The following is a 10,379-nucleotide window of genomic DNA, read 5'->3' as shown; positions in this document are numbered from 1 at the left end:
GAAGGGCCCTGGGTTTCATTCCAGTCAAGGGTATGTACTCAGTTGCAGGAAGCAACCAATTGATGTGTCTCTCTCCACTTAACCTCCACTTTCTCTAAAAATCAAAGGAAAAATACCCTGAGGTGCGGACTAACAACAAAAAAAGAAAGTAAATCCTCAAAAATTGATGAGAACATGTCAGAGAACATAAGAGCCAGCTTGAAAAAGCTCTCATTGCCCTGGCCAATGTGGCTCAGTTGGTTGTTGAGCATTGTCCCATGCACAGAGAGGTCATTGCTGGTTTTGATTCCTGGTCAGAGCACATGGCCACGTTGTGGGCTCAATCCCCAGTAGAGAGCATGCAGGAGGCAGCCGATCAATGTTTCTTTCTCTATCTCTCCTTTCCCCTCTCTCTAAAACCAATAAAAACATATTTTTAAAAAGAAAAAGAGCCCTAACCGGTTTGGCTCAATGGATACAGCGTCGGCCTGTGGACTCAAGGGTCCCAGGTTTGATTCCGGTCAAGGGCATGTACCTTGGTTGCAGGCACATACCGAGTAGGGAGTGTGCAGGAGGCAGCTGATCGATGTTTCTCTCTCATCGATGTTTCTAGCTCTCTATCCCTCTCCCTTCCTCTCTGTAAAAAATCAATAAAATATATTTTTAAAAAAAAAAAAAAAGAAAGAAAGAAAGCTCCCACTGGCCAAATGTGGGCAATATTAGCATCAAAACAACAATAATAAATGAGAAAACATTGGATAAAAAAGGATCTGGGTATCCATGAGGATACAAAAAGATTTAACAGGAAATAAATAAGGAAAGAAAGCTCTTCTTTATTATAGAATGCTAACAAATATAGAAGAAATGTTAGTTTTTAAAAATCACAAATTTGCAACCTCTATAGTAATAGATTTATATGGGAATTTCCAATGAGTGCTAAAATTACTGGGTGAAAGTTTGTTGGTAAATAGGATATTTGCAGAGTCTCAAATTATCTCCCCACAGATTACTGCTGATTACAAAGAGGATACTTTCCTGCAAGTGGGGAAATCTGGCAGACACAAGCCTCCCTAAATGATCAAAGTGACATCATGTGCCTCCCGATGTGATACACTGAGGACACAGCAATCTATATATATAAACCTGACACCAGTTAGAGTGGCCACTATCAACAAGACAAGCAAAAACAAGTGTCAGAGAGGTTGTAGAAAAAAGGGAACCCTCATTCAATGCTGGTGGGAATGTAGACTGGTACAACCACTATGGAAAGCAGTCTGGCAATTCCTCAAAAAATTAAAAATAGAGCTACAATATGACCCAACAATCCCACTCCTGGGTATATACCCAAAAAACTCGAAATCATTTATACACAAAGATATATACACCCCTATGTTCATTGCAGCATTATTCAAGGTGGCCAAGAGTTAGAAACAGCCAAAGTGCCCTACAATAGAGGACTGGATAAAGAAGATGTGGTATATATACACAATGGAGTATTACACGTCCATAAGAAAGGATGAAATAGCATCATTTACAACAACATGGATGGACCTTGAGAACATTATGCAAGGTGAAATAAGTCAAACTGAGAAAGCTAAGAACTATATGATTTAACTCATATGTGGAATATAAAACTGAAACTTATGTACACAAACAGCATTGTGGTGGTTGCCAGAGATAGGAGAGTAGGGGAAGAAAGGGGTCCTAATATAAGGTGACAGGAGAAGATTTGACTTTGGGTGGTGGGCACATTGTTTTATATACAGATTTTGTAAATTAGTAATCCACACATGTAACCTACATGTTCATGTTGACTGACACCCCAATAAATTTTTTTTCAAAAAGGGCTAAGCGACTGTCTGATCATCCAACCGGTAGCTATGATGCCCACTGACCACCACGGGGCAGACTCTCAATGCAGGAGCTGCCTAGCTGCAGTGACTTGGCAGTGGCGGCAGTTCTTGGGTGATGCACCCGAAACCAGAAAAGAGGGAGCCTGATTCCGGGGTGCGTCACCCGAGAACCATCCTCTTGCAATCTGAGATCCCTCGGGGGATGTCAGAGAGCAGGTTTCAGCCTGATCCCCGCAGGCCAGGCTGAGGGACCCCACCTGCCAGAAGGACTCTGCTCACTCAGCAGATGACCTTCAAGCTGCACCGCTGCCCCAGGTGCAGCAGCTGGGGAGAGACCTAGGGAGGTTGGCTCCAGGGTGTGTCCAGCCATCTTGCCCAGTCCCACCCCACCAGCCACCTTCTAATTAATTTACTTTCAATGTACACAAATCCATGCACCAGGGCACTAGTACTTACATAATATTCCTGCCAAAACAACAACAAACAAACAAACAATAACCTGAATCTAATCATGAGGAAACAATCAAGCAAACTCAAATTGAGGGGCATTCTATAAAACAACTGGCCTATACTATTCAAAAATATCAATGTCATAAGAGACAATGAGGAACTATTCCCAATTTAAGGAGACACTAAATATACATGACAACCAAATACACTGGGTGATCCAGCCTAGATTCTGGATCAGAAAAATATTACAAAATTGAATATTAACTGTATATTAGATAATAGCATTGTATCAATCCTGCATTTGATCACTATATGGTGGTTATGTAAGAGACTATCATACTTAGGGGATACATGCTGCAGTATTTGATCAATAATATGAGTAAATTAATAGTAATGAATAATTCAGAACCAAAATTCTCATCTAGCTACCTATGGGTTACAGAGTAGTTTTATTTAGCCTACAGGGCCTTACAGTAGGTTTTTTGAAAAGTGTTACATTAGCCTGGCCAGTGTGGCTCAGTGGTTGAATATCATCAGCCCATGAACCAGGAGGTCAGGGTTTGATTCCTGGTCAGGGCATATGCCCGGTTGCGGGCTCGATAGGAGGCAGCCAGTCGATGATGCTTTCTCCATCGATGTTTCTCTCTCTCCATTCCTCTCCCTTCCCCTCTCTAAAATCAATAAAAATATATTTTAAGAATAAAATTTAAAAGTGTTAAATTACTTGCTAATAAATATAATAATGATGATTTTTTTCTCCTCTTGAAACATCAAGAGCCCACAGCACTTGGCCTCCCAATGACTAAGCAGCCACCACCCACCCTTTGATGGTCATGTTCTCTATAGGTCACCGACATCCCCACCATTCTTTTTTTTTTTTTTATTGCTTAAAGTATTACAAAGGGTATTACATATGTGTCCATTTTATCCCCCCGCCCTAGACAGTCCCCTAGCCTCCCCTATCCCCCAGTGTCTTATGTCCATTGGTTATGCTTATATGCATGCATACAAGTCCTTTAGTTGATCTCTTACCCCCCTACCTCCTGCCCCCCAACCCTCCCCGGCCTTCCCGCTGCAGTTTGACAATCTGTTTGAGGCAGCTCTGCCTCTGTATCTATTATTGTTCAAAAGTTTATAATGGTCTCTATTGACCATGAATGAGTGAGATCATGTGGTATTTTTCCTTTATTGACTGGCTTATTTCACTTAGCATAATGCTCTCCAGTTCCATCCATGCCGTTGCAAATGGTAAGAGTTCCTTCCTTTTTACAGCAGCATAGTATTCCATCGTGTAGATGTACCACAGTTTTCTAATCCATTCATCTACTGATGGGCACTTAGGCTGTTTCCAGATCTTAGCTATGGTGAATTGTGCTGCTATGAACATAGGGGTGCATATATCCTTTCTGATTGGTGTTTCTGGTTTCTTGGGATATATTCCTAGAAGTGGGATCACAGGGTCAAATGGGAGTTCCATTTTCAGTTTTTTAAGGAAACTCCATACTGTCTTCCATAGTGGCTGCACCAGTCTGCATTCCCACCAGCAGTGCACAAGTGTTTCTTTTTCTCCACATCCTCTCCAGCACTTGTCGTTTGTTGATTTGTTGATGATAGCCAGTCTGACAGGTGTGAGATGGTACCTCATTGCTGTTTTGATTTGCATCTCTCGGATGATTAGTGACTTTGAGCATGTTTTCATATGTCTCTTGGCTTTCTGGATGTCCTCTTTTGAAAGGTGTCTATTTAGGTCCTTTGCCCATTTTTTGATTGGATTGTTTATCTTCCTTTTGTTAAGTTGTATGAGTTCCCTATAAATTTTGGAGATTAGGCCCTTATCAGATATGTCATTGGCAAATATGTTTTCCCACACAGTGGGTTTTCTCATTGTTTTGTTGATGGTTTCTTTTGCTGTGCAGAAGCTTTTTATTTTGATGTAGTCCCATTTGTTCATTTTTTCTTTAGTTTCAAGTGCCCTAGGAGCTGTATCAGTGAAGAAATTGCTTCGGCATATGTCTGAGATTTTCTTGCCTTTGGATTCTTCTAGAATTTTTATGGTATCCTGTCGTACATTTAAGTTCTTTATCCATTTTGAGTTTATTTTTGTGTATGGTGTAAGTTGGTGGTCTAGTTTCATTTTCTTGCATATATCTGTCCAGTTTTCCCAGCACCATTTATTGAAGAGACTATCTTGGCTCCATTGTATGTTCTTGCCTCCTTTGTCAAATATTAATTGAGCATATTGGTTCGGGCCGATTTCTGGGTTCTCTATTCTATTCCATTGATCTATATGCCTATTCTTGTGCCAGTACCAGGCAGTTTTGAGAACAGTGGCTTTGTAATACAACTTGATATCTGGTATTGAGATCCCACCTACTTTGTTCTTTTTCAGGATTGCTGCAGCTATTCGGGGTCTTTTTTTATTCCAGATGAATTTTTGGAAAGTTCGTTCTAGATCTCTGAAGTATGCTGTTGGTACTTTAATGGGAAGTGTGTTGAATTTATAGATTGCTTTGGGTAGTATGGACATTTTAATGATGTTGATTCTACCAATCCATGAACACGGTATGTTCTTCCATCTGTTTATGTCTTCCTCTATGTCTTTTTTCAACGTCCTGTAGTTTTCTGAGTAGAGGTCTTTTACCTCTTTAGTTAAGTTTATTCCTAGGTAGCTTAGTTTTTTCGGTGCAATGGTAAACGGGATTGTTTTTATAATCTCTCTTTCTGAAAGTTCACTATTGGTGTATAGAAATGCCTCAGATTTCTTGGGGTTAATTTTGTATCCTGCTACATTGCCAAATTCATGTATTAAGTCTAGTAGCTTTTTGATGGAATCTCTAGGGTTTTGTATGTATAATATCATGTCGTCTGCAAATAAGGACAGTTTTACTTCCTCTTTTCCAATTTGGATGCCTTTTATTTCTTCTTCTTGCCGAATTGCAATGGCTAACACTTCCAGTACTATGTTGAACAGGAGAGGTGAGAGGGGGCATCCCTGTCTTGTTCCTGTTCTTAGGGGAAATGGTGTTAGTTTTTGTCCGTTGAGTATGATGTTGGCTGTGGGCCTGTCATATATGGCTTTTATTATGTTGAGGTATGATCCTTCTACTCCCACCTTGCTGAGAGTTTTTATCAAAAATGGGTGTTGAATTTTGTCAAATGCTTTTTCTGCATCAATTGATATGACCATGTGGTTTTTTTCTTTCAATTTGTTTATGTGATGTATCACGTTTATTGATTTGCGGATATTGTACCATCCTTGCATCCCTGGGATAAATCCTACTTGGTCATGGTGTATGATCTTTCTGATGTACTGCTGGATCCGATTTGCTAAGATTTTGTTGAGGATTTTGGCGTCTATGTTCATGAGGGATATTGGCCTGTAATTCTCTTTCATTGTGTTGTCTTTACCTGGTTTTGGTATTAGGGTGATGCTGGCTTCATAGAATGTGCTTGGAAGTGTTCCTTCCTCTTGAATTTTTTGTAGTAGTCTGAGGAGGATAGGTTTTAGTTCTTCCTTGAATGTTTGGTAAAACTCCCCTGTGAAGCCGTCTGGTCCTGGGCTTTTGTTTGATGGAAGCTTTTTGATGACTGCTTCAATTTCTTCCATAGTTATTGGCCTGTTGAGATTTTTAGATTCTTCCTGATTGAGTTTTGGAATGCTGTATTTTTCTAGGAATTTGTCCATTTCCTCCAGGTTGTCTAGTTTGTTGGAGTAAAGCTGTCCATAGTATTTTTTAACAATCATTTGTATTTCTGTGGGGTCTGTTGTTATTTCGCCTCTATCGTTTCTGATTTTATTTATTTGGGTCCTCTCTCTCTGCTTCTTGGTGAGTCTGGCTAGAGGTTTATCAATCTTGTTTATCCTTTCAAAGAACCAGCTCTTGGTTTCGTTGATTTTCTGTATTGTTTTTTTGGTCTCTATGTCATTTATTTCTGCTCTAATCTTTATTATCTCCTTCCTTCTGCTCACTCTGGGGTTTTCTTGTTGCTCTCTTTCTAATTCTTTGAGTTGTAGAGTTAGATGATTTACTACCATTTTTTCTTGTTTTTTGAGATAGGCCTGTAGAGCTATAAACTTCCCTCTCAGGACTGCTTTCAATGTGTCCCATAGGTTTTGGATTGTTGTGTTTTCATTGTCATTAGTTTCCAGGATGTTTTTAATTTCTTCTTTGATCTCATTGGTAACCCAATCAATATTTAATAGCATGCTATTCAGCTTCCAGGTGTTTGAGTATTTTGGGTTGTTTTTATTGTAGTTTATTTCTAATATTATGCCATCGTGGTCTGCGAAGACGCTTTTTATGATTTCAATCTTCTTGAATTTGGGGATACTTTGCTTGTGACCCAATATGTGGTCTATTTTTGAATATGTCCCATGAGCACCTGAGAAGAACGTATATTCTCTGGCTTTGGGGTGAAGTGTTCTGAAGATGTCTATTAAGTCCATCTGATCTAGTGAGTCATTTAGGATTGCTGTATCTTTGCTGGTTGTTTGTCTATAGGACTTATCCAGTGCTGTCAATGGTGTATTAAAGTCCCCTACTATGATTGTATTGTTGTCGATCTCTCCTTTGATATTTTCCAGGAGTTTTTTTTATGAATTTGGGTGCTCCTACATTGGGTGCATATATGTTTACCAGGGTTATATCTTCTTGTTGTATTGATCCCTTTAGTATTATGAAGTGGCCTTCCTTATCTCTTGTTAAGGCCTTCACTTTGAGGTCTATTTTGTCCGATATAAGTATTGCTACCCCAGCTTTCTTTTCCTTTCCATTTGCCTGAAAGATATTTTTCCATCCTTTCACTTTCAGTCTGTGTGAGTCCCTTCTAATGAGGTGGGTTTCTTGTAGACAGCAGATGTATGGGTCATGTTTTTTTATCCATTCAGCCACTCGATGTCTTTTGGTTGGAGCATTTAGTCCGTTTACGTTTAAAGTTATTATTGAAAGGTACTTGTTTGTAGCCATTTCTTTTTTTGTGTGGCTGTTTTCTTTCTGAGCTTTTTATTTCTTATTTTTATACCAGTCCCTTTAGCATTCCTTGCATTGCTGGCTTGGTGGTGACAAACTCCCTTAGCCTTTTTTTGTCTGTGAAGCTTCTTATTTCCCCTTCAAGTTTGAATGATAGCCTTGCTGGATAGAGTATTCTTGGATTCAGTCCTTTGCTTTGCATCACTTTGTAAATTTCAGTCCATTCTTTTCTGGCCTGATGTGTTTCTGTTGAGAAGTCATTTGACAATCTAATGGGAGATCCCTTGTATGTAACTTTCCGTCTCTCTCTTGCAGCCTGTAAGATTCTCTCTTTGTCCTGAACATTTGCCATGGTGATTATGATGTGTCTTGGTGTGGGTCTTTTCGGGTTCACCTTGTTTGGGACTCTCTGGGCTTGTGTGACTTTTTTCTTCCCCACCTCAGGAAAGTTTTCTGATATTATTTCTTCGAGTAGGTTTTCTAATCCTTGTTCATCCTTCTGTTGTTCTGGTACTCCTATTATTCGTATGTTGTTTCGTTTCATGTTGTCCCAAAGCTCCCTTAGGCTCTCCTCCTGTCTTTTAATTTTTTTCTCCAATTGCAGTACATTTTGGGTGTGTTTTGCTTCCTTGTCTTCTAATTCACTAATTCGGTCCTCCGCTTCTCCTAGTCTACTGTTGATACTTTCAATGGAGTTTTTCATTGCAGCTATATCACTCTTCATTTCTTCTTGGGTCTTACTTAGGTTGTTGATTTTTTCATCTGTTTCTTCTAGCTTCTTCCATATGTTATCGATTTTTTCATCTGTTTCTTCTAGCTTCTTCCATATGTTATCGATTTTTTCATCTGTTTCTTCTTGCTTCTTGCAGAGGTTGTCGATTTTTTCCTCCATCCGGTTTATGCACTCTAGGATCCTTATTCTGAATTCTTTATCTGTCATGTTGCATGCCTCTGTATTACTTAGCTGCTTTTCTGGAGAGTCCTCCTTCTCTTTCCTTTGGGGGTTTCTTTGTCTACCCATGTTTGATCTCACTGACATATCTAGACGTTGAGTTGTTCAGTGGTTGCTCCCTTGGTGGCAGTGACTCCTTGGTCTGTGGTTGCTCTTCGGGCGGTTGCGGTAGCAGCTGCTCTTCAGTTGTCAGCAGCTCCTCTGGTGGGTGCTGTTCACAGCTGTGGTGGCTCTTCTGGCTGGTGGGGCGAGGTTTCACATACAGCTGCTGTTCCTCAGCAGAGGATGAGGTGCTCAGGAGGTTGCTGTTGCTTGGATCTGCTGCGTTGATTTAAAGGCACAAAATACAACACAACAAGGCACCACGTACCAGGCACTATACACAAATATATTCACGATATTAATAACCCCAATTAAAGGTGACCACCTGAATTAAGAGAATTAGGGGATAAGGAAGAAGGAAGAGAAAAAGATAAAAGAGAAAAAGGAAAAGAAAGGTAGGGACCAAAAAAAGGGAGTGCAAAAATGAAATTGGGAAAAAGGAAGGGGGAAAATAAAAGCGAGAAAAGAAAAAAAAAAAAAAGAGCGAAAAGAGAGAATGAAGTGGAAGAGGGAAGAGACTTTTTATATGAGGAGAATACTCCTATAGAACAGCCATTAATCCCAACAAATTCCAGCAACAGCTCCCTGGATATGAATGCAAACTAGAAACAACCAATAATATAACGATGAAAATAGAATCCCACCATTCTGAATGTCTTTCTGACCCAGCCTGCTTCACTCACTCCAGTTACTTCCATGGCCCCAGAAGGAATTTGAGTTTGTGAGCTCTTGTTTAGACAACAAAGAGGAAAGTGAGATCACCATCTCTAGAAAGGACCTGAGAAAGAAAAAAGGTGGAACTTAAAAAGCATCTGAAACTCGGCATACCCAAAACTGTATTATTGATTTCTCCTTCCTGCCCCATCCCTGCTTTTGTTATAAGCAAGCAAACAAAAAACAAAAAACAGCAAAAAAATAACTCTAGTAATTATTCTTGATACCTTTCTCTCCATCAACATATATCAAATCTATCCCAAAATTCTATAGATTTCACTTCCTAAATATTCTCAATTTTGTTTATTTGGCTCTATTTCAAGCACTAAAGTCACCATCATTGCCAGCACCACCAACAATACCAGAACTACCCCCATCACTACCATCACCAACATACCATCACCACCATTAAAACTATTATCACCATTACTACCACTATCACCATCCTCACCATCACTACTATCACTTCAACCTCTACCCTATTCTAAGCTCCAATTATCTTATATCTAGACCAGTGGTTCTCAACCTTCCTAATGCCGTGACCCTCCAATAGAGTTCCTCATGTTGTGGTGACCCCAACCATAAAATTATTTTCATTGCTAATTCATAACTGTAATTTTGCTACTGTTATGAATCATAATGTAAATATCTGATATGCAGGATGTATTTTCACTGTTACAAATTGAACATAATTAAAGCATAGTGATTAATCACAAAAACATATGTAATTATATATGTGTTTTGCGATGGTCTTAGGCAACCCCTGTGAAAGGGTCGTTCGACCCCCAAAGGGATCGCGACCCACAGGTTGAGAACCGCTGATCTAGACAAAGCTTTCTAAATGGTTCATCCACATTCATTCTGGCCTGTCTTCAAGTCTCACTGCATTGAAAGAAAAGTATTTTTTTTTTCAAAATGCAAATTTTGAAGTCTGTCTCATGCTTTAAAACCCTTCATTGGTTTTCATAGCTCTTGGGATAAAGAGAAAACTGCCTGCAACGGTCTGCATGGTCCAGAGCTCAGCCATCTCTGCATCCTCATTTCCTGTCTTTCCCCCTCTGCTCTTCTCATCCAGCCCTCCTGATATTCTTTAAGTTCCCAATACTCAGTATAATCCCTTAAAAAAAAAAAACCACACAACTCAGATTCCCAGAATTGGATTAATCATAATTCTTGGTTTTCATACCGTTAAAATTGGCTTATGCATGGTCCTCTTTATTCATTGCATTTAAAGCAATACAATGAGCTTTTGAGAACTCCTCATCCACCTCAGTATCTACGTTACTAATAATTTACAAGTCCTTTTATGAACTTCCCCATCCTTCCCCCCTCTAAATTTCCACTTTCTCTAATTTTAAT

The sequence above is a fragment of the Myotis daubentonii genome, chromosome 11 (genome assembly GCF_963259705.1).
Source record: "Myotis daubentonii chromosome 11, mMyoDau2.1, whole genome shotgun sequence".
Classification (NCBI taxonomy): domain Eukaryota; kingdom Metazoa; phylum Chordata; class Mammalia; order Chiroptera; family Vespertilionidae; genus Myotis; species Myotis daubentonii.
The sequence above is the reverse complement of the archived record's forward strand: the minus strand, read 5'-3'. Positions refer to the sequence as shown.